At 43.3% G+C, this 25990-nt stretch overlaps 1 long non-coding RNA gene across 2 annotated transcripts in view; it reads right to left on the reverse strand.

Annotated features, from left to right (window-relative positions):
* Nucleotides 1-2664: 2664 nt before the first annotated feature.
* LOC137376458 (uncharacterized) overlaps nt 2665-25990 on the reverse strand; it is a 118748-nt gene continuing 95422 nt past the window's right edge. Inside the window, exons 2-4 of one of the 2 annotated variants that reach the window (XR_010976225.1) lie at nt 21296-21440; nt 16095-16276; nt 2665-3523 (exon numbers count right to left, since the gene is read on the reverse strand). This is a non-coding gene — a long non-coding RNA (uncharacterized lncRNA). The remainder of the gene's footprint in view (nt 3524-16094; nt 16277-21295; nt 21441-25990) is intronic. The other variant, XR_010976224.1, reaches the window with a different exon arrangement.

Raw genomic sequence — 25990 nt, forward strand, 5'->3', positions numbered from 1 at the left:
GCTAGTGAAAGGTGTATCAAGCTCACATTGGTGACTAAAAGCAAAATACTGCGGATTCTGGAAATCTGAAATAAAAACAGGAAGTGCTGGAAATACTCAGCAGGTCTGGCAGCATCGATAGAGTGAGAAACAGAGTCAACACACAGGATTTTGTGGTCCCGCCACAAGGAGCGGAGGCAGGCGTAAAAAATGGCAGCTGGCATGCACGGGCCGGGCGCCGCCACGCCGCCGCAATCTTGAGCCCAGCGGCTCATTAACATATGCAGGGCAGCCGCCTCCCCTTCCCACCCCTACCCCCCCCGCCCCCCAATCACGTGACGGGGCCCACCTCGGTGATGCCTGGAACGCCGTCAGCTGCCGCTGTGCAGGCACTGGCGCCATTTTTAAAAGGCTGCCAATCCTGCAAAGAAACTGCAGAGTTGCCCCCATTACCACCCCAACTACACTACCTAAGCTGAGTTGACCCCTTCCCCAGCCCCCACAACTGCACAAAGTGAAGAGTTCATCCCTTCCCCCCCACCCCCACCACCCCCCCCCCGACCCCTGCCACTATATTAAAAATGCAGAGTTCACCCGTCCCTCCACCCCACTATACTACAAATGCAGAGCTGCCCCCCTTTCCCCACCTCAGTGAAACCAGCTTTCCCTGGACAGGAAAGTGAAGGCGCGTGAGCACCGCCTGTCATGCTGAAGATTCAAAACTGCAGGTAAGATTGCTGCGGATTAGATTTTAATTAATCAAACAGCTCATTTAAATATGTAAAGTCGGGCCCCATCGCAGAGCAGCTGCAATGGAGCGTCCCCGCCACTGGGAAGATCAGGCCCAGCAATCTCAGCGTTGGGTTCCGTGGCCACTCCAATCTTCCGCAACCTTTGATGACCTGTGATGACCTTTCATCACAGACCTGAAACATTAACTCTGTTTCTGTCTCCACAGATGCTGCCAGACCTGCTGAGTATTTCCAGCACTTTCTGTCTTTACTTCGTGACCGCTCATTCTAAAAATTGAGCCCTGTGGTTTCGGACACCTGGTAATTAAACTCAAAAGACCAAATTGTCTTTAATGTCTCTGTGCAGCACTGCAAAATACCAAAGGATTATAGTTACCACAATCTGGGGACAGAAGTATCGTGGCTTCAGCACCCTATCTTCTCAAGTCGGTCCTAACAAATTGTGGCCATTCTAGCGATATTACTACTTAACTCATTCATGATCTGGACTTGCTTAATTATGACACAAGAATGTTCCTTTATCATACACACGGGACAACTGATAGACGAAGGCCCTCTACTTGCATATTCCCCCTTCTAAACAATGTTAACAGATAAGTATTTTAAGGTATGATAAGACATACACAGATATTCCCCACTCCAATTTATAATGGTGCAAATGTCACACTGGTACAGAAGTTTAGTAATTCCCCACTGTAAGCAGAAATGCATAGTAGTAACACATGAAATGAGAACAAAAAGTGCCGGAAATACTAAGCAGGTCTGGCACCCTCTGTGGAGGGAGAAACATAGTTAACGTTTCAGGTCTGCAACCTTACATGTGTTCTGATGAAAGGTCACAGACCTGAAACGTTAACCTGTTTCTCTCTCCACAGGTGCTGCTAGACCTGCTGAGTATTTCCAGCACTTTCTGTTCTTATTTCAGAGTTCCAGCATACACAGTATTTGCTCTTATTATAGTAGTAACACATGTTCTAGTCTTTTTGTCAGAATCACATCAGTCTACAGTGACCCAACTTAGTCAACTATGGCCCTTCTCAACTCCCAGCACACCCTCATCCTGCTACCCGGCCTGATGTGCAAACTGCAGATGGTGTGACCGTGGACCTCTGCTTCCCACCCCAACACCCTTCCCTCACACCAACCTTTTCCTTCCGAGTTCCTGCTTTCAGACACCCAAGAACCACTGCCTGCCCAGCCACAAGATCCCCTGGAGGAAAAAAGAGAGCCACAGCATAGCACTGATGAAGAGGCTCTGTCACTTGATTTGACACTTGCAGCCACCCCAGTGCAGACACTGGCAGTGCACATACCTTGGAGCTAGTATAGATTTGGGATCAGCACACAGTAAGCCACTGGGCTCGAGGCCAAGGATAAAGGATGGTTCATTTGCCAGCTCACCAAAGGGCAAGGTGGCAGATAAGTTCTCCAGCAGAAGACTCAGATAAGGACTTCATTGGGACAGAATACAGGAGAGCATTGAATGGGCATACACACCAAGATGCTGGGTGCATTGGCTGGCATTCCAGGCAGCCTCCTGTCACTGTCAAGGAGCTTGGAGGAGTCTGGTTCCAACTTGGCAGAGGGCATGGTGTAGATCTTTCCCTCTCTGCAGCCTCTACTCAATCTCCCTGTGGGCCGTGGACCCAGAGACACTGCCATAGCTGCCTCCATACCTTTGCAGCCTTTAGCCTTTATGTGCGCAGGTCACCTACTCGTCTACCATCCCTGAGAGGATGCAACAACACTCTTTGGAAAATGCATCAAAACACCTCAAAAATATTCCACAGTACTTTCAGACACTTTTCAAAAATGTAACTTAGCTGTGTAATACGTTCTTTGTGTTGTCTGGTGCAACATAAATGAAATGCGTGAAGTCCAGTTATGCTGAAGATCTCAAACAGGTTTATTACAGTTAAACTATTATATATAGTAGACAGCAAACTATTTACAGAACCTTCCTCTAGGCGTTACAGTTGCAGAGTGACAATGATCTTTGGGTCACATGACTACATCCTGGTACTGAGTTCATTAGCATTCTAAGATCATAAAGAGATATCACTCTTAAAGGCAATCATACAACATCCCCTTTCTTTCCAAAGATAAGTCTCGTATGTTACAAGTGAAAACACATAAAACTAGATCACATCAAAACTAGCCGCACGGGATATAGACCACAAAATTTACAGGAATAAGGATTGCGATTGTGAAATTTACACATGCAGAGGCTTAAAAGTCCATATATCGTTTCAGTGGTCTGACAACTCTTGCTCGGAGAATTTGCGTCTCAGCTGTTGCTGTTTTTCTTTTGAAGTTTCTCCCTCTCTGCATTCAGTTTCTGTTGCTCTGCCTTCAGTCTGCTGATATACTCTGTTGCTTTTCTCAAGATGACAACTTTTGAGGCCTTGTCATTCTTGGAAAGTTCCAACCCTTCATCTCGAAGAGCCAATAGACAATGCTTCAATTCATTCCTCCTTTGCTTCTTCAGGGCATTGCATGTCCTTCACCTCTCCTCATACTCCACAACTGAAGGCTTGGGGCTCAAGGTTGAGAGCTTGTTGGGGGAGGAGTACTTGGCCTCATGGCGTTATCTGTCCATGCTGGCTCACTTTGGTGGTGGCAGCTCTCTGGAAAGCAGAAGTGAAGGCGCGGCATAGTTGTGCTGTTGCCGGATTTCCAGACAGCACTATTTGATGCTGGTCAGAGTCTGCGAGCGGGTTCCAGTCCATGGAGATTTCCCCTTGGCAATGCTCCCCAATGCCATCCTTTGCTTCTTGTCATGAAGACCCCACCTGCCAAGAATGAGGCATATTAATTTCATCATATGAAACATTAATTTTAAACTGTTGCTGGACTGAAGAGATGAATTGTTTAAAGTGATCAGCGTGGCTGGAAAAATTTGCATACTAAGAGCCTGGAGAGACAATAGAACGGCTCCCTGATCCAATTAACCCAAATGGATTTTGATCACCAGACATTGAATGTGGAACAAGCCAGCATTCCATTCCCCTCTCCCCCCACTGCAGGTGTCTTCTAAGATGAAAAGAATACACAAAAACGCAGGAGGGTTTGTTAAAAAATACTAGTCATATGACTAACCTGCTGGCCCAGGTTTGGTTTTGAACTGTTCACAGAACAGTTTGGGTCACACTGCACTGAAGAAAGAGATTCCTGGCTGGCTCTCTCTCCCTCATGAATTTCCAGATCCACTGAAGACACTTAAACTTAAGAGAGAAGACTCCTACATCAAAACAAGTTTGAAAGTGTGCACTGGGCCCCAACGAAACGGCAAGATTTACCTGCAATCAGAGACTCTACATCGAACTCAAAGGACAGTAAATAAATCCCAGCTATCGCTTCAAACTTTTCCCTTTATTCTTTCTACTTTTCTCTCTCTATCTGCGTGTGTGTTTATCACGTATGCGTGCTCGTGTGGTTGCGTCACGTATTCGTGGTTGTTTTTACCGAATTAGAGTTTTAAGGTTAATAAACTTCCAGCTTTCTTGTTCAAATCTAAGAAAACCTGTCTGATTGATTTTTTTGGCTTACAATTGGAGAGCAGTGAACAAGGATTTACTGAGGAGGAGCTAAACACACGGTGTTTTAAAAATTAAACCCTGTTACGGTTAAACCAGGCAAGGCTGAGAGGGAACCCCTAGACCCCTTTCTCATCTGGTTGTAACATTCTCAGTAGTAACAACATCAATCTCATCTTCTGAGTCTCTGGAGCTCAAGGAAACACTGCTGGTTGATAAAGAATTTTCACCATTTGATTTTGAATCTTCGTTCTCTTGGTGTGGAGTCTCTAAGAAGGGGCTGATACTTTACAAACCAGAGCCACTGAGTTCCTGTAGGAGCTGAGAGTCAATGCAGATACCCTTGATCTCTTTTGCTGTAATGGATACCTTGATGACCTGATGGATGGTTACGATGTTGAGGTCCATACACGCTGGTCTGCTCGTCTCTACCAGGTAGAATATTTGTGGTTTCCGTGCCAACTTGCCATAGCTGCATTGCATTGCTAGTGTGCCACTGCAAGGGATGGGTGACCCATTGTATGTAGATAACTTTGCATTTGTCTGTTGTACCATTGATTTTCAATGACTCTGGTACATATCCTTCAGGATGTGGACTGGTAGGATATTTGAACTAGCTCTGGGGTCAATCTTAACCCTGGGTGTATGTTTGCCAGCTTTCTTTGGGCACATGATATTAATAGTGGCGAAAGCTTCCAGTTGTTTTATGTGTCAGGTTGACAATGTGAAACTCTTGCTTGTCTTCTGACTGAGAATTGCTTTATCTGAGTTTTATTTCAGGACTGTTTCACTGTGGACTTTGTGTATTGGCTTGCATTTATGCAGGTCTCTGGCACTTTCCTTGCTGTTGCCCTGTTGCTATGCCTGTCATCTGTTTATTTTTGTCCTCCTGTGACTTCTGGCTGCGTCTTTGGAGCCAGATTTCTTGCATAGGCGGGTCCAGTGTCCTTTTTCACCGTATGCCTTGCACAGGTCTTGAAATGCCGGAAAACTCTGCAGTGAGTGGACACTTATCGCACAGCTTGCTTGCGTTTTTCAACCTGGTTATGGTGCCAATACTGTTGGCTGCACCTAGTGCTTGCTGATACTGTTGTCCAGTTACAATGGCTTTGCATTTTCTGCCATGTTCTAGCAGCCTATCAATGCGGTGACCTTTCCTTTTCCCCAAGAGGTCTTTCTGAAATACTTCAATGGGTGTTGATACAATCACCAGCTCCATTAGTTGCTCTGATAGCTCAGCTTCTGAAATATCACATTTGTTGCCCTTACTACAGCTTCTACTGATGAACTGATCTATTGATTCCTGTGGCTGTTGCCTCTAGGTGGTGAATTTGAAAATTCACTCTTAATCGGAGCTGATGTTCGAGCACTTTCCATATCTTTGCGGGATCTTTCTGGTCCTCTTCAGATAAGCCAGAGATATTGATTCTGTGTAATCCCTCATTTCCAACTGCTATCAGTATTTTTACAGCCTGTTTTTCTGGTTCTGTAATCACTTGGTCTGTGAAACATAACTGCATTATTTGTTTGAAAAGTTGGAACTCGGATAGGATATTCATGGCCTTCCAGTTCATACTGGGAAATTTGGTATCCATGTTCCTGCTGTTCTTTTTCTTAAAATTTGCTTTAAGATTTGTTCTGTAACTCTGCACTGTTTCCCCTTTAAGAAACTCTCTGTTATTTAGACTAGCTGCTTTGATTGAGAGGAGCATGTGTTTGATAGTGCTCTGTGTTTATCTTGCTTGCAGCACTTAAGCTGGTCTGTTTACACAGCTGTTCAATAGGCAGTTCAATTGCTTTTTTAAGAGTTTGTTCATGTTCTTCATGCTTGAATGGTTTCATTGCATTTTTATAGCTGTGGCTGTGTGAATGGAAGATCTTATGCATGTGCGTGTGGTTTAATTACTTTTTTTAAACTGTGGCTGTGTGAATGGAAGCTCTTCAGTGATTGGGGTTTCCTGAGCTTTTACAATCAGGCGCCTCCTGTAATAGCGCCGACCTTGATCAGCCTGGGAGAGGTGTCGGGTTTTCCCCGCTTTTTAAACAGAGTATTTAGAAAAAGTCAATCTTTTAAGCTCCTCAAAGCTTTTTTTTAAACCAGTATCCTTCGACCGTTGGCAGAATGACTCACTTGATTTACTTGCAGCCTGTCGTTCTGTGCTCTGTCTTCTACAGCTGGAGGTAAGTTCCTTTTTTCTTTCTACTATTTGGGCCAGTATTTCTGTGGCACTTTCTCTCTAGTGGCTGTAGGAAGAGTCGTTTTCAAAGCTCTTTTACCTGCAGTCTTCAACTTAGACTTTGTCTTTTCACCACAGCTGCCACCATATAATGAGTTTTTTTATGTTGTCTAGGGCAACATATGCATGGAGTCCAGTTATGCTGAAGATCTCAAACACGTTTATTACAGCTAAACTATTATATACAGTACAGAGCAAACTATTTACAGAACCTTCCTCTTGGTGTTGCAGTTGCAGAGTGACTATGATCATCAGGTCACATGACTATATCCTGGTACTTAGCTCATTAGCATACTAAGATCTTAAAGAGACATCACTCTTAAAGGCAATCATTCAACAAGCTGGAATCAGAGTGCCTGGCCCTTTAAATATCGTTACTGCAGGGCACATCTTGCTGTGTAACGCACTTTTTTTCAAGAGTGGCCAACTCAGGCATTGGCAGGACCTGTGTTGTCCAAATTTGGAATCCTGACATCATGTCAGCCAGTTAAGCTGTGTGATGTCAGGATAATGCCAATTCAACATGCTCGAGCACATGCGTGCGCCCATAGGCCTGGAGAATGCCACATGGAATGCACAGGCAACAGCCAGTGGTGCAGCCTCTCCCTAAGAAATCCAGGAAAGCCTTCATAACGTCACTTCAATTTGAATTTCATGCCCATTCATTCGTATATATCACTAACAGAAAACATCATCATGGCTTTATACAATTCACTATCTTGCAGTGAAACAAATCATTCTTCAAAAATCTTGTACACGAAAACTATTTTATCAAAAGGGACATATGTATTATTAGTTACTGTATTTATGATGTTTTCAGAGAATTCTACAGAATTCTGCTTTAACATTCTCTGACATTTGAATTCTTGTGCACCCCCGGAGTTCCAGAATGGCTCCTTTGGGGACTGTTGGGATGTGTTTTGCATTATTATAATAAATTCCAATTTTGGCAAAGTTCAAGAAATGAAAACAGAAGTAATTTGAAAATGATGTTTATGACAATATCAAAGGCTCACGAAAAACTGTTTTTACACTATTTCAAACATAAGGCTGTATCTAGTTTGACAACTTCACTCTACAGAAATGTCTTTAGATGTGTATTCAAAACAATGTCTTGTGAACCAGCTTCAGTTGAACTTGCAGTTGGAGTGTAAGTTTGATTGACATACGTGGGCAAGGTTTCAGGATTAAGGATAAGCCAAGTTCAAACACTTCAACCCGCATACTCATAACATGAGATGGAAGACAACCTTCCACCTAAATGTGAGGTCTTAAAAGGCTTTAAACAGTCTGTCCTTGAGGTTCATCACATTTGCTGATCTCATCGTAATTTAAGTTTACATAAATTTGACAGCTGAAAGTTGCAGCGTATCATAGGCGTACTTGCATTATGTTCCCGTGATTTTTCACTCAAAGCCAATTGGTGACATAGTGATCATATGGTTTTGGTTTTCTTAACCAACTGCCTTGTGGGGAAGATTCCTTGCAAAGTTATAATAATAGTAGACTGCTAACATAATGCAAAGTAATGTAGTCATTATAGTATTTATAGTACATGTTATTGCTTGTATATTGGTTACATCTGTAAATGTAGACCAACTGTAGATTGTGTAGTGGTTACTATGCTATTTATAGTTCTTTATAATCTTTGGTTCATTAGCCATTATGCATTGGCAATATATGTTTTATAAGCTGAAATTATATGCATAGAAACCATTTTTGAAAATGTATAAAAGAGTATAAATGTTTTCTGCTTCCTCCTCCGAAACCATGTACAAACTACTCCTTTTTTGTCCTTCAATCAGATTATTAATAGTCTTATGTGTAGGGATGCTGGGTTGTCGTGCCACTCTCAAACAGAAAGTGCAGGCAGCCCAGGGGCAGTTTTTTGTCCTTTATTTACAGCTAGTACTGACGATCAGTTCTTCAGCTTGCAACAATTTTTCAAAATAGTTGACCAAACAGCTGACTTAGTTTATTGTCACCTGGAACTTTAATATTTACATAACTTGCACCCTTGGTAAAGTATTTTAACATATCCTTGTTTCTTAAAATCTGATTTTCTATTTTCAACATCACCGTGAAAGGCTTATACTTGAGGAAATTAAGGACAAGAGTTGAAGGAAATTAAGGACAAGAGTTGGAGGAAATTGAATTTCAGTTAAATTTGTTCACTATATATTAAAAGCCTGCAAAGGACCAATAGCTATCATCTGAACAAGAAGCCCTGAACATTGATTCATTTATTTGAAATGTAGTATACTTATATAAGGGCAAATTTTTGGCGGGAAGGTGGGTTTTGTAGGTTTTTGAGGTCAGTATGGATACAGAATGGCAGAGGTCTTAGAAAAATTCTATCTATCAGATTTCTCATACTTTACATGTGTAGTCCAACAACAGTTTATGGCATAATCTCCATGCAGATACGAGACAGGAACTTCTTCGCTCTTTGTGAAAAGTTAAATAACACATCTGACCACCAAATGAATTGTTTGGTGGCTTCTACCAGGACTTAAGTGCAATATTCAAATATAGTAACTTCGGCTGTTGCACTCAGCACAGCCTCATTGAAAGAGCAAGGTGTTGAAAATAATTGTAATTGTACTGGATGATTTCCGACCCCATCAGCAGTTCAAGCAGTTACAAGTTGAGTCCCAAAACTACCAGGAGGCTATAAACATGAGTCCTAGGGTTGTCGATCACTCCAACTTGCTTAACTTGTCTCACTGAGTTTTGTCAGATGAAATACGTGGAGATAATTGGGAGAGATGTATAACACAAAGAGATGACATTATTGATCTCACCTTCATTGATCTGCACCTGCTGTCAGTCAATAAGGGAGTGACAGCGGCCACTGCAGCAGGAGTCAGGGAGAAATCCCCATCCCTGACCATTCTGCGAGGAGGATGGTTTATAGTGCTATGGTGGGGGGGAGGGGGTATACGATGTGGAAGAAAATAGGAAAGGGTCTTTAAAAGTAATAAAATCTATAATCCTTGAAAAACCCCTTTGTGATGATGGTTTTGTACATAACTCACATCCACCATTTTAACATGTATGTCACAGATACCCTGACAGCATTTGTATTTCAATGATTTTTAGCCAGGTAGATGATAAAAGGGGGACGACCTTCAGAAACCCCTGAGCGATTGCTCCCAGCATAAGGGCCATGATAGGCTTGCCAGGAACTCCTGACCCTAGCAGACTTTCCAAGGACAAGGAGACGACCTCTTATTAAACTAGTCCTGGATGGGGCTGTACAAGTAGGGGCTCATCTCAGGCTCCTGCCAGTCAGGGAAGGCCAGTAAGTTTGACAGATTTTTCTTAAATCTTCAAGGTACCAGTCTGTAACTCAGTCCTGTACCTACAGGTGAGCTTTATTCCTGACAGACCAATACATATCTTCTTGCTGGGCAAACTGACCCACCAGCACATCCTCAGGCTGTAACCAAGGAAACTCCTGTCCTGAGATTGTGCAGCTTGTAAGGGAGGTAAATGACACTCAACTTTTATGGGAGTTCTTCCTCCCTCTAATTTGAATAGACTACTGAAAGCATAAAAAGCTTGCCCAGAGAGCTTGGCCTGTAAGACACTTGACCTGGATGGTAAAATCCTACAGGGAAGCAGCAGCTCTCAAAGGCTGCTGTTCACTATTAAAAAGTAAGTTGTAGCAGACTACAAATGAAGAACTTTGCTGGTACTAGAATCCAGTCGAATTGTGCTTCTCACTCCTGTATGCATTTTCTGTGAGGTCCATCAGGCCTAATTAGAAAACCCCCAAGGAAATAGCATTTCGTGCATTGCTCACAACCACTGCCCCTATGCACACTCTTTTTCATTGCGTCAAAGAGGCATGTCATATTTTTCTTGGAGATGGAAGTGGCAGCTGAGGAACAGTTTCAGCCTGACGTGCTCCTCTGCTGCTAGGTGGGAGTCAGTAGCCATGTGTGCAGAGGTTAGCCCAGATTTCCAGTCACCCCAGCAGTATTTTTTCTTCATCCAAAAATGCAGGAACTGTATCTTGATGGAGAATGAAGACATTGTGGCTGGTTTCTGGATAATAGCCATTGCTGTGCATAATGTTATGTCTGCAGTCAGATACCACCTGTATGTTAATTGAATACAAGCCCTTTATGTTTATATAGGCTGTGGGGTTAATGCAAAGAGCCCTTGCATCTGTGCATATGCCATCTGTCACGACTTGCACTTTGCAAGCTGCCCAGTTAATACCTTCTTTCCACAGGGAAGTAATGACGATGTTGCCTCTTGAAAACATAGCCTGATACATGAGGGCATGACAGATTGCCTGATGTGGTATATGTTCACTCGATGAATCCCATAACATGGCATTTTGGGAAAAACCATCTGGGTTCCAGATGTTATTTTCAGGTCATTCTGCAGCAGATGATACAATTTTATCATAGTCATAGTCATTACAGCACAGAAGGAGCCCATTGGGCCCATCGAGTCCATGCCGGCTCAGTCCCATTCCCCCGCTCAATCCCCGTAGCCCTGCAAGTTTATTTCTCTCAAGTGCCTATCCAATTTACTTTTGAAATCATTGATCATCTTGCTTCCACCACCCTCGGAGGCAGTGCATTCCAGGTTATTCCCACTCATTGAGCAAAAAAATCATCCTCACATCCCGCCGCCCTATATCCCTTGCCCAAAACCTTATATCTGTGTCCCCTGGGTCCTTGCACCATCAGCTAATGGGAACAAATTTTCTTTGTCTATCCTTATCTAAACCTTGTACTGGATTGGATTACAATCCTAGTAGCCAGCGATGTCCCACGGAGAAGGTGCAGATAGTTCACTTCTGAAATCTCTGAGCAGGTGAAGTGTGGGATACGTTGATAGTGATGAATGTGGACAAAAGACTTCAGGTGTCATTGCACCTGTATTTTATAAGATTCTCTTCCTCATCTCAATCCAGCAGAGTATTAAGATACTCCAGAGGAGTGTGCATCTCAGGCACTTTGTAAGATACCAGCAGCAACCAAAAATATTGTACAATAGGTTTGCCAGGGAGGGGGGAAAAATGGAGAACTACCCAGCAAAAATCAATTTTTGCAGGAAGCAAAATGCAGTGTTGTGTTATTGAAAACAGAAATCATTATTGACTTTTAATAGGCCACTTGAGCAGACTGGGTCCCAGGATTCATCATGCACTTGTTTTTAATTGATGAAGATCAAACTGAAGATATGACATTCATAGCAGGGCTTTTTCACAGGTTACTTAAATATTGAAATTAAATCTTTCATGATGTGTGCACAGCTCTATTTTTGACCCCAAATCACCAAAACGAAAATTGAAGCCTTGTGAATCTTGTATGTAAAGCCAGGCACCTGATTTCCTTATCTGTGCTAATGAGGCCTCAAGCGTCTGGAGGGACCTCATAAAATTACATATATTCTTCTTGGGTTTAGCTCCTGTAGGTGAGCTCTCATTCTCTATGGCCCAAATTTTCCATTGCCTAACCAATATCTAGGTCATTTGTAGCAAGCCCAATCACAAACAGGAAACCTTCTTTATTGTATTTTGACGACAAATTGTTTCATATGTCCTCACTTCATCTTTATTGACCTTGAAAGGCAGTAGAATAAACATTTCCCTGGACCATGGCTTAGGCTGAAAACTGCCAAACAGATTCATCAAATAGTAAGTTAACAGTAGCAACGGCACATTCCAGGTTTATAGTAATTGCGGATTTAACTCTCCTTCCTCTTAAGATTGAAAATAACAAACAGTTGTTTTGGCTATGTGAAATTGGAATGTTAACTGGAGATGGGTAAATGCAATCTCCTGGAGCTTGCTTGATTGTCTTAAGAAGTTGTAGAGGAATTATCCAAAGTTTTTTCTGAATTGACAACAGTTTTGTCGTTGTCTGTGTCTTTGTTTCTCGAGCGAGTGCAGAGTTGGGGGTTTGGTCAATGGTGTGAATGGTTACACCATGTCTGACCAGTTTGATGGTCTTTTCTACTCCTTCTGTTGGTGTATCAATATCTTAGAATCATAGAAATTTACAGCACAGAAGGAGGCCATTTTGCCCATTGTGTCCATGCTGGCTGACAAGTAGTCATCCAGCCTAATCCTGCTTTCCAGCTCTTGGTCCATAATCTTGCAGGTTTCAGCACTTCAAGTGCATATCCAAGTATTTCTTAAATGTTATAAGGGTTTCTGCCTCAGATACCCTTTCAGGCAGTTCCAGATCTCCACCACCCTCCGGGTGAAAGAATTTCCCATGAAATGCCCTCTAAACCTCCTACCTTTTAGCCCAGATCTATGTCACCTGGTTACGGAACCCTCAATCAAGGGGAATATGGCCTTCCTATCCACTCTTTCTGGACCCCTCATTATTTTATGCACTTCAGTTAGGCCTCCCCTTAGTTTCCTCTGTTTCAAAGATGACAACCCTAGCCTGTCCAATCTTTCCTCATAACTAAAATTCTCCAGTCCAGGCAACATCCTCATAAATCTCCTCTTTACCCTCTCTAGTGCAATCACATCTTTCCCATAGTGCGGTGAGAAGAACTGCACGCAGTACTCCAGCTGTGGCCTAACTAGTGTTTTATAGAGTTCCAGCATAACCTCCCAGCTCTTATATTTTATGCCTCGGCTAATAAAGGCAAGTATGTCTTCTTGACCACCTTATCTACCTGTTCAGCCACCTTCAAGGTCCAAAGTCCCTATGTTCCTCTACACTTCTCAGTATCCTGCTATTGATTGTGTGTTCCCTTGCCTCGTTCGCCATCCTCAATTGCATAACCTCACACTTCACTGGATTGTACTCCACTTACCACTGTTCCACCCACCTGACTAGTCCATTGACATCTTCCTGCAGTCTACAGCTTTCTTCGTCATTATCAACCACACGGCCAATTATTATATCCTCTGCAAACTTCTCAATCATACTCCCTACATTCAAATCCAAATCATTGATATATACCACAAAAATCAAGGGACCTAGTACTGACCCCTGCAGAACCCCACTGGAAAGAGCCTTCCAGTCACAAAAACACCAATCAACCAACGGCCTTTGCTTCCTGCTTCTGACCAATTTTGGATCCAACTTGATACTTTGCCTTGGATCCCATGGGCTTTTACTTTCGTGACCAGGCTGCCATGTGTAACCTTACCAAAAGCCTTGCTAAAATCCATATAGACTACATCAAATGCACTGCCCTCATCAGATCTCCTTGGTACCTCCTCAAAAAATTCAATTGTGTTAGTCAGACACGATCTTCCCATGCTGACTGTCTTTGATCAATCAAAATGAAGATTTATCCTGTCCCTCAGAATTTCTTCCAATTATTTTCTTACCACCGAGGTCAGGCTGACTGGCATGTAATTACTCAGTCTATCTCTTTCTCCCTTTCTAAACAATGGTACAATGTTAGATGGCATTCAGTCCTCTGGCACCACACCTGCAACCAAAAAGGATTGGAAAATGATGGTCAGAGCCTCCATTATTTCTTCCCTTGCTTCCCTTAACAGCCTAGGATACATTTCGTCTGGGCCTGGGGATTTATCCACTTTTGAATATGTTAAACCCTTTAATACTTCCTCTCTCACTATGACAATTTCATCTAAAACAAGGCTGAAGCATTTGCATACATCTTCAGCCAGAAGTACCATGGTCCATCTCAGCCTCCTCCTGAGGACCCCAGCATCACAGATGCCAGTCTTCAGCCAATCCAATTCACTCCATGTGATATCAATAAATGGGTGAAAGAACTGGATACTGCAAAGACTATGGGCCCTGACAATATTCCACCAATTGTACTGAAGACTTGTGCTCCAGAATTAGCCGCGCCCCTAGCCAAGCTGTTCCAGTACAGCTACAACACTGGCATCTACTTGGCAATGTGGAAACTTGTCCAGGTGTGTCTTGTGCACAAAAAGCAGGACAAGTTCAACACGGCCAATTACCGCCCTATCAGTCTACTCCCAAAGTGATGGAAGATATTGTCGACAGTGCTATCGAGCGGCACCTGCTCAGCAATAACCTGCTCAGTGATGCTCAGTTTGGGTTCCGTCAGGGCCACACAGCTCCTGACCTCATTACAACCTTGGTCCGAACATGGACAAAAGAGCTGAACTCCAGAGGTGAGTTGAGAGTGACTGCCCTTGACACCAAGGCAGCATTTGACCAAGTATGGCATCAAGGAGCCCGAGCAAAATTGGAGTCAATGGGAAACCTCTCCGCTGGTTGGAGTCATACCTACCAAAGAGAAAGATGGTTGTGGTTGTTGGAGGTCAATCATCTCAGTCCCAGGACATCGCTGTAGGATTTCCTCAGGGTAGTGTCCTAGGCCCAACCATCTTCAGCTGCTTCATCAATGACCTTCCCTCCATCATAAGGTCAGAAGTGGGGATGTTCGCTGATGATTGCACAATGTTCAGCACTATTTTTTTTATTTTAGAGATACAGCACTGAAACAGCCACTGCTCAAGCTGGTGACACTTACTGCACAGGTGGTCATCCAGGCCATGAGAAGCATCCAGGATTTCCTACATGGCACAGGATGTGCATTCCATGGGGCTGGGCTTCTCTGTCATGCCTTTACTTTCTAGACTATTATCTGGAAACACTTACCAGCTGGAGCAGCTCGAGCTCCATGTTTTGGAGCTTGAACGGCGTCTGGAGTCACTTATGGGGCATCTGTGAGGCTAACAGCTTCACGGACAGCATTTCTGGAGCTGGTCACCCTGCAGCTTAAAAATGTGCAAGCAGAGAGGGAATATATGCCATGCTGGTTCGCATGTTCAATGCCCTTTATCATGCCAATTACCAATCACAGTTGGTCTGCTGTGCAGAACTATGAAGCAAAGTGTAAGCCATCTTTAGGCCATTGCTATGTACTTTGGCAGAGGTCTGAAAATAAGTTGCTTAACTACCATCTTGGTTGCAAATACTCCATGGTATGTGGACACCAGTGGCATCTGAAAAGGTTAAAGAATTTGATACCCTCACAAAAGAAAGGAAAAAAATAATAAAAACAGAATTCATGCAATACCACTTTTATACTTAAATTGTGTTTCTAAAAATACAGAATGTACTGGGAATTAATTCAAACTAAGCAGCCATTACCTTTCAACCTACACTGTTACATTATGTACTTGCATATCGTATTATTAATGGTATAATTTATTAAAAGTGACAAATAGACAGTCTCATCCTGACCACCTAATGGGAAAACATCCCTTTTGTGTGCTCCATTCAAAGGGAGTGTCTCTGCGAATAGAAATAAAGCATTCATCGGATACTACCTGGGGACTCTCCTGGTGCACTCACTGTTTTTGCAAGTTAACATTCACAGATGTAAGTATTTATGTTTGAAATTAAGGTGTACTTGCCAATATAATAAATTTTAAAAATGGCTTTCATAACAATACTGGGAAATAGAAACAGTCCTGCTAAGAGGTGTTTTAATCCCTGGCCTGGTTTGTGAATTAAGAATAAAAGTTTAAACAGAAGAAATGTGGTATAAAGTCTTGTTTTGAGAAATACATTGGAATCCCGTAGGAGGTAGCTAACCTTGGCTGGATTTTGTAAGGTAAAATTCCACAATAAACCCATACATGCCTGGAAATCCCATCACCTGTGAGCCCCACAGTTGGCAGTGCATAAGTTCCCTGCTGCACTGCTGTAAACACTGATCGATGAAACAGATCCCTCCAACAAGTGCTGCCAAGAGTCAGACTTTAGGCCTTTATTTTGATACAATATCCATAGCAACAAGTGGCACTCTTAACTTGAACAAATTCCTGCAAAAAAGAGCACACACACAATTTAGATTTGTTATTATTCTTAACCTAGCATCCTAAAATTTTTGTTCAGGTTTTTGATTGGGTAACAATGATTTATTCAGATTTTCTTATTTACAGTTTGCAATATTACATTATACCACTGCAAACATGAAGGCGTAAAAACAGGATATAATAGGTACAAATATTACTCTATGATCCTGTCTGACTGGAAATGTAGCCCCTTGGGAAGATGGGTCCACTAAAAAGGCTAAAAACTTTCAAACATTCGCAGTCACTAATGGTGCCACTCAAAGGTCATTAGAAAAGAGTGTCAAGGTTGGGGGTTTCAAACTGTGGTTTGGATGCTTACTTGGAAAGTAAGGATATTAATGATTGTGACAAGGCATTAAATTGAGATCAGAAAGATAGAGCTGCCATAGCAAACAAAAATGGCACAGCAGGCCAAATGAGCCAAGTGATCTGCGGTCCATTGTTTTACTGCTGTTCATACACCCTCCATCAATACTGCTCCTTGGTGGCATTATTCATAAGCATGCGTCAGCATCAAAACTGTTCCACCATTATTTCCATGATAGTTGTGCTTGAACAAAACTTTCAAAGCCTTAGACTGACAAGACCAAGACCATCCTATTTAGGTTGGATTCTGGTCTATTCAGGTGCAACTTATAGCATTGAAGTGCAGCAAAATAAATCAGTATGGACTGCCAGAAAAGAGGTGGAAATCCATGCAGGGCATTCTGACATTCAGCTGTACACTGGAAGTACAAATGCTCTGCTCTTAATCTGCTCTTAAGCCAGAAGAACAACAGTATAGGAAACATTGTATGGTTATATATGTCAGAGAGAAAAAGGGAATCATGGTGAGGTTACATACACTAGACAGAGAATCTTATGGCAGGGTATTTATGTCATTTTTTTGTAATTATATCTATATTAAAATAATATGTCTGCTTGCACTCACCACCTACTTCCTGTTATCCCAGTTTTGTGACAACTCTATTCTACTATAAATTCCTATGCCTACAGTTATAATGGGAGCTATCTATATGTAAACTTCTCACATTATAATTGTAGCCTGCTTCCAGTAACTGCAACATTTCAGTTTTGTGTCTTCCAGCTCGCTAGCCTGTACTGCAGTGAAGCTCTAATGCTCCAACCAATTCTACTTCTCTGCTTCCCATATTGCCATAGGTTTTACTATTTAACTAAAAATTATTGCATAAAATCAAAGTATTACAGAAAATAAGGACAGAATATGAGTTCACAATGTGAACAGAATTCTTTCTTTATGACAAAAGGAAGCTCGTTGGACAAGAGCACTGCACTGCAGCACTCCTGCAGTGATATACTATGGCTGCAATGATTGGCCTCTGACAAACACAACCATCTTCCTGAAAGTCAGGTATGATTCTAAGCACTGGAGGGTTTTCCTTTGATTCCCAATGTTTTGCTGGGGCCCCCTTGTGCCATATTGGGCAAAATGCTGACTGATGTCAAGGGCAGCTATTCTCATTTCTCTTTTGACATTTCGCTCTTGAATCCATGACTTGGAATTTAACTGCTCCCGCCTGATGGAAACCAAGCTGGGGGGTGGGGGGTGGGGGCAGGGAGGACCAGGGGGATTGTAGTTAAAATAACGCCAGTCACTTACCCACTCTGACCCCATTGTACTGACACCATTTCTTAATCTTAACCTGCTTTTTTGTTGGGAGCCAAATGGTGAGCAGAAGATGCACAACTAGGTAAGTTTTAGAAATTTATTTTAGGTTGCCCTGAAGGCCATGAGGGACAAGAATTCTCCTCTGGGCCTCACAAGGATGCCTTAGGCCTCCATTGCACGAAGCTAATCATCCCCCTCCCAATCTTGACCAGAGAATTCTCCTCTCCTCCAATCACAGCCACACACTCCCCACATGTCTGCCAGCAATTGTTCCATCTGGTCCCTGACCGCAGCCTTCTGCTGTCAGGTGCCCACGTCCATCCACCAGATAGGTACTCAGCTTGGTTGGGTATCAGGCAGGACTTATACGAACATTCAAATGAGGTTCTGCCATTAAGATTGTCAGTGCATTTGCAACCCGATTTTGCCAGTTTGTCGCCTGCTGCAGGGCTCCCGTAAAACTTGAGGCCTCTAATGTTTGCATTAAAGCTGTGGTAAGATTTGCCATCAAAATAACAGTTTGAAAGTAATTCATTCGGTGTGAAGATCATTCGGATATGAAAAGCATATTATATATTTTTCTTTCTGTCATCAATCCATCTTTACTTTCGACTAGTTTGAATCAGAAGGGATGAAATATAACTTCAGTAGTAGGAGAAAACGTGTGGTACTGGATTAACGTTCATTATACACTTGCCCCGTTTTCCTTTCCATTAACTTCAATACGAAGAAAAATCGGACGAAGTGTATAACGGGCGGCCAATCCACTACCACCCGCTCTGTACCCCTATCAAAGAACAAACAAAGAACAAAGAACAGTACAGCACAGGAACAGGCCATTCGGCCCTCCAAGCCTGCGCCAATCTTGATGCCTGCCTAAACTAAAACCTTCTGCACTTCCGGGGACCTTATCCCGCTATTCACTTCCTATTCATGTATTTGCAGAGATGCCTCTTAAACGTCGCTATTGTACCTGCTTCCACCACTTCCCCGGGCAGCAAGTTCCAGGCACTCACCACCCTCTGTGTAAAGAACTTGCCTCGCACAGCCCCTCTAAACTTTGCCACTCTCACCTTAAACCTATGTCCCCTAGTAAATGACTCTTCCACCCTGGGAAAAAGCTTCTGACGATCCACTCTGTCCATGCCACTCATAACTTTGTAAACCTCTATCATGTCGCCCCTCCACCTCCGTCGTTCCAGTGAAAACAATCTGAGTTTATCCAACCTCTCCTCATAGCTAATACCCTTCAGACCAGGCAACATCCTGGTAAACCTCTTCTGTACCTTCGCCAAAGCCTCCACGTCCTTCTGATAGTGTGGCGACCAGAATTGCACGCAATATTCTAACTGTGGCCTAACTAAAGTTCTGTACAGCTGCAATATGACTTGCCAATTTTTATACTCTATGCCCCGACCGATGAAGGCAAGCATGCCGTATGCCTTCTTGACTACCTTATCCACCTGCGTTGCCACTTTCAGTGACCTGTGGACCTGTACGCCCAGATCTCTCTGCCATTTACTGTATACTTCCCCCTGCATTAGACCTTCCAAAATGCATTACCTCACATTTGTCCGGATTAAACTCCATCTGCCATTTCTCCGCCCAAGTCTCCAACCGATCTATATCTTGCTGTATCCTCTGACAATCCTCATCACTATCCGCAACTCCTCCAACCTTTGTGTCGTCCGCAAACTTACTAATCAGATCAGCTACATTTTCCTCCAAAGCATTTATATATACTACAAACAGCAAAGGTCCCAGCACTGATCCCTGCGGAACACCACTAGTCACATCCCTCCATTCAGAAAAGCACCGTTCCACTGCTACCCTCTGTCTTCTATGACAGAGCCAGTTCTGTATCCATCTTGCCAGCTCACCTCTGATCCCGTGTGACTTCACCTTTTGTACCAGTCTGCCATGAGGGACCTTGTCAAAGGCTTTACTAAAGTCCATATAGACAACATCCACCGCCCTTCCCTCATCAATCATCTTCATCACTTCCTCAAAAAACTCAATCAAATTAGTAAGACATGACCTCCCCTTCACAAAACCATGCTGCCTCCCGCTAATAAGTTTGTTTGTTTCCAAATGGGAGTAAATCCTGTCCCGAAGAATCCTCTCTAATAATTTCCCTACCACTGACATAAGGCTCACCAGCCTATAATTTCCTGGATTATCCTTGCGACCCTTCTTAAACAAAGTAACAACATTGGCTATTCTCCAGTCCTCTGGGACCTCACCTGTAGCCAATGAGGATGCAAAGATTTCTGTCAAGGCCCCAGCAATTTCTTCCCTTGCCTCCCTCAGTATTCTGGGGTAGATCCCATCAGGCCCTGGGGACTTATCTACCTTAATGCTTTGCAAGACACCCAACACCTCCTCCTTTTTGATAATGAGATGACTGAGACTATCTGCACTCCCTTCCCTAGGCTTATCATCCACCATGTCCTTCTCTTTGGTGAATACTGATGCAAAATACTCATTTAGTACCTCGCCCATTTCCTCTGGCTCCACACATAGATTCCCTTCTCTGTCCTTGAGTGGGCCAACCCTTTCCCTGGTTACCCTCTTGCTCTTTATATACGTATAAAAAGCCTTGGGATTTTCCTTAATCCTGTTTGCCAATGATTTTTCATGACCCCTTTTAGCCCTCCTGACTCCTTGCTTAAGTTCCTTCCTACTGTCTTTATATTCCTCAAGGGATTCATCTGTTCCTAGCCTTCCAGCCCTTCCGAATGCTTCCATTTTCTTTTTGACGAGGCTCACAATATCCCGCGTTTTCCAAGGTTCCCGAAACTTGCCAAACTTATCCTTCTTCCTGGATTCTAACCAATTGAAGTTTGAAAGACTCCCACATGTCAGATGTTGATTTACCCTCAAAAAGCCGCCCCCAATCTAAAGTCTTCAGTTCCTGCCTAATATTGTTATAATTAGCCTTCCCCCAATTTAGCACCTTCACCCGAGGACTACTCTTATCCTTATCCATAAGTACCTTAAAACTTATGGAATTATGGTCACTGTTCTCGAAATGCTCCCCTACTGAAATTTCGACCACCTGGCTTGGCTCATACCCCAATACCAGATCCAGTACGGCCCCATCATAGTTGGACGATCTACATATTGTTTCAAGAAGCCCTCCTGGATGCTCCTTACAAATTCTGCCCCATCCAAGCCCCTAACACTAAGTGAGTCCCAGTCAATATAGGGGAAGTTAAAATCACCCACCACTACAACCCTGTTACCTTTACATCTTTCCAAAGTTAAACTTTACCCTCGTCTTGTATAGGACCAAGGGCGCACATGTCGTGTGTGAGTAATTTTCCTAATCTATATCATTTCTATTTTATATATACCTTTATACGGTCACCTGTCCTTTCAAGACTGAAAAGCTGAAGTTTCTCCTCATAAGCCAGACCGCTAACATAAGCGATAATTTTGTGCCTCTTCTTTGAATTACTCCAGACTTTAACTACATCCCTTGTGTCATGATGACCTGAACTGGACAAAATAATCAAGATGCAGACTAATTAGAGCATGGCTTCCTCTCACTTATGGTCCACTGTTTATGCCTGTATAGTTCAGTATTTCATTTGTTTTGTTATTTACTGTTCCACAGTAGTTGGACATAAGGACCATCAAATCTACTGAAATCCCTGAAACTACTTCAACTTATGTTGACATAATTCTTTGGTTATACTCATGTCATTATTTTGTATTTGTTGCTTATTCAAAATCCATAGCAGCTCAATCATGGCTGACCATGATCCATTTTCAGTTGGCATTTTCGATGTGGAAAATAGCACTTTCTAAAATGTTATAAGCTGTAACCATCCCATATCTCATGAGATTCCCATAATAAAAAGAAACAGGCTAGTATGAGCCTTTTCCTCTTCAAAAAATGCCTTCAATTCATATAAAGTGCTGAGAAGGCAGCATCCATAAACATTTCAAGCAGTTTCAGTAAACACATAAAATAAAATATTTTAGCAGCACGGAATTATTTGCCCAGCTGTACAGAAACCTAGGGTAATGGAGCTCAACATAGCTACAAGCCTTCTTTATTAAGCTCAGAACAGAGAAGCTGAATAGAAAGTATTAAATTTAACAACTTTTTAGAGAGGGTTTTAATACATGGAACCAGGGAGGTAGATTACATCAGCATATTTAGGTGGAATTTGGACAGACATCTAACAGATAAAGTGAATATACACTCTTCAGCATTTTCAAATATCAGGTCCATCCAGATGAACCACAATGAACTTTTTTCTGGGAAGTCAGTGGTTATCCAACATTTCTGTGGGGGGACCCTCTGCAAATATTGACACAATCCCAGGAACCTCCTATAAATATTAACACATCCCTGACCTAAATTTGAAAAGGCAGCTTCAGCTACCCAAAAGGAAAAGACCTATTTCTATCAGTAAACGGCAACGTATAATTTCCTAGTGAGTAAACAAATACAGGGGGGAAAAAAATCCCACAGCTGATATTGAATGGGCAGTAAGCTGACTTACCTTAGGATTTTCTGGAATCCCTTTGATTCATTTCCTGTGGTCTGAAGATTCCAGGTTGAAAACATATGGCCTACATTCTTATCTTTTTATTCTTTCATGAGATGTGGGCATCGCTGGCAAGGCCAGCATTTGTTGCCCATCCCTAATTGCCCTTGAGAAGGTGGTGGTCAGCTGCCTTCTTGAACCGTTGCAGTCCATCTAGTGCGAGTACTCCCACGGTGCTGTTAGGAAGGAATAGAGCATGGCTACCCGACTTGAACCAAACCGGGCCTGACGACACGTGTCAGGTTCGGGTCGGGTCGGGTCGCTCTTCCGGATCTGGCACATGGGCTCATGTCAGGTCGGGCTGGGTCAGACACAGTGTCAGCCAGGATGTCAAGGCGGGAAACGTGCATTTGGACTCCGCACTAGTCTGCAGTGAGCGATTCCATCCAAGGTAGAGCACAACCTCTTCAATAAAGTTGATTATATTCCGGTGGTCGGGTTGGGTTGGGTCGGGCATGGGAAAAGTCAAAGGACTCGGGCCGGGTCGGGCTCAAGTCGGATGTGGTTCGGGCTCGGGTTGGGTTTCATTTGCAGACCCGAGCAGGCCTTTAGAAGGGAATTCCAGGATTTTGACCCAGCAACAGTGAAGGAACGGCAATATAGTTCCAAGTCAGGATGGTGTAGCTTGGGGGAAGCTTGCAGGTAGTGGTGTTCCCATGTGCCTACTGCCTTTGTCCTGCTAGGTGGTAGAGGACACGAGTTTGGAAGGTGCTGTCGAAGGAGCCTTGGTGAGTTGCTGCATTGCATCTTGTAGATCAGGTTTGTCCAACCTTTTCACATGGTGGGGGGCCACATTACAATTTTTGTCTTACATAAGAGGCCCATGTGACAATTTCGGAAAGATAAAGGCATTAAAAATTTATGTTACTATTAATCAAAACAACAACAAATGTACATTTTTGTGAAGACGCTTTAAATGAGAAGACTAATTTATTGACTTACTTTCATGTCACTATGATGGACACTGATTTAATGAGATACCTGCCATGTTTTTGCTTGCACAAGTAGTTAATGTTGACCCACACACTTGTTGTAGCAATGTGGAGTATTCCGGATAGATGTCCATCTGTCAGGAGTGATCTGGATCACTCTTTGTCTTTCTCTCTCTGTCCTCCCTTTTGGTGCCTCCCCCCTCTTTGTGTCCCCCCCTCACTTTGTGTTGTTTCCTCACCCGTGTCTCCCCCTCTTTCTCTCTCTGTCCCCCTTTCTCTCTCTCTCTGTTCCCCTCTCTCCCTTTCCCTGTACTTTCTGTCTCTCTCTGCTCCCCCCTCTCCCTTTCCCTGTTCTTTCTCTCTCTCTTTGTCCCCTACCCCCTCTCTCTGTCCTCTTTCTTTCTATCTCTCTGTCCCCTTTCTTTCTCTCTTTCTGAGAGTTACAGAGAGTGGGAATGCTCAGCAGATGGTTGGTCAGTTTTTTAAAAAAACATCACAAGTCAGCTTCAAAGCTTACAGCTGCTGACATCAGGAACAGCCGTTTCCCAACTTCAGACAGATTTGGGGTTTTCCAGCAGGTTCCGTCTTTTTTTAAAAGCCTGCCAGAAAACCCTGAATCTGTCCGAAGTTGGGAAACTGTCCATCCCAATGTCAACAACTGTCAGCTGTGAAACTGATTTGCAATGTTTTTTTAAAAGCCCGTGTGCAAGAAGACGACAGTGGAAAATTTCCCATCTCCATTCACGGAACCCTGGTGCAGATGAGGAACAGTCCAGGTACAGTTTACATCTGCGGGCCGGAAGGAGACTTTTGGCGGGACAGATCCTGGCCCATGGGCCTTATGTTGGACAACCCTGTTGTAGATGGTATTCACTGCTGCCACTGTGAATCGGTGGTAGAGGCTGTGAATGTTTCATTGTTAAATGGGGTGCCGATCAAGTGGGCTGCTTTCTCCTGGATGGTGTCAAGCTTCCTGAGTGCTGTTGGAGCTGTACCCATCCAGGGAAGTGGAGAGTATTCCATCACATTCCTGACTTGTGCCTTGTAGATGGTGGACAAGCTTTGGGGAGTCAGGAGGTGAATTACCTGCCACAGAATTCCCAGTCTCTGACCTGCTGTTGTAGCCACAGTATTTATATGGCTGGTCCAGTTCAGTTTCTGGTCGATGGTAACCCCCAGGATGTTGATAGTTGGAGATTCAGCGATGGTAATGCCATTGAATGTCATGGGGAGATGGTTAGATTTTCTCTTGTTGGAGATAGTCATTGCCTGGCACTTGTGGGACACAAATGTTACTTGCCACTAATCAGCCCAAGCCTGGATATTGTCGAGGTATTGCTGCATTTCTACACAGACTGCTTCAGTACCTGAGGAGTTGCGAATGGTACTGAACATTGTGCAATCATCAGCGAACATCTCCACTTCTGACTCAATAATGGAGGGAAGATCATTGATGAAACGCTTGTTGGAGATGGTTGGGCCTAGGACACTATCCTGGGGAACTCCAGTAGTGATGTTCTGGGACTGAGATGATTGACCTCCAACAACCACAACCATCTTCCTTTGTGCTAGGTATGACTCCAATGGAGAGTTTTCCCCCTGATTCCCATTGACTCCAGTTTTACTAGGGCTCCTTGATGCCATACTCGGTCAAATGCTGCCTTGATGTCAAGGGCAGTCACTCTCACCTCACCTCTTGAGTTCAGCTCTTTTGTCCATGGTTTGACCAAGTCTGTAATGAGGTCAGGATCGGAGTGACCCTGGCAGAATTCAAACTGAGCATTGGTGAGCAGGTTATTGCTGTGTAAGTGACACTTGATAGCAGCTTTGACAACACCTTCCATCACTCTGCTGATGATTGAGTGGAGGCTGAGGGGGCGGTAATTGGCCGGGTTGGATTTGTCCTGCTTTTTGTGGATAGTACATAGTTGGGCAATTTTCTACATTGTTGGGTAGATGCCAGTGTTGTAGCTGTACTGGAACAGTTTGGCTGTGGGCTAATTTTGGAGCACAAGTCTTCAGTACTTATTACCGGGATGTTGTCAGAGCACATAGCTTTTGCAGTATCCAGTGCCTTTTGCCGTTTCTTGAAATCAAGTGGAGTGAATCAAATTGGCTGAAGGTTGGCATCTGTGATGCTGGGGACTTCAAGACAAGGCCAAGGTGGATCATCCACTCAGCACTTCTGGCTGACAATGGTTGCAAATGCTTCAGCCATGTCTTTTTGGACAGAAGGCCTTGTCTTACATGTTATGTGTCACAACAGTAAGGCACGACCAGAGAATACTGTAACATAAGACAAATGTTTCACACAATGGAAAGCCAATCAAACTTGCATTGAGTTTATAGATTTGGAGGAGCAGTGATTCTTTTTCAAGACTGCCCCTGCCCTTTGCTAAAAACTGGGACTAACTCCAAAATATTACTTTTTGTTTAAATGCATTCATAACAAAAAACAAATAATCCAAATTTTTCATGAGTAATACCAAACAGAAAAAATAAATTCTCCAGGGAAGTTAAGGGGTTGGTAGATTTTTCCAGTGGTGTTGCTTTGTCA

This window comes from Heterodontus francisci, chromosome 13 (genome assembly GCF_036365525.1).
Source record: "Heterodontus francisci isolate sHetFra1 chromosome 13, sHetFra1.hap1, whole genome shotgun sequence".
NCBI classification, from domain to species: Eukaryota; Metazoa; Chordata; class Chondrichthyes; order Heterodontiformes; family Heterodontidae; genus Heterodontus; species Heterodontus francisci.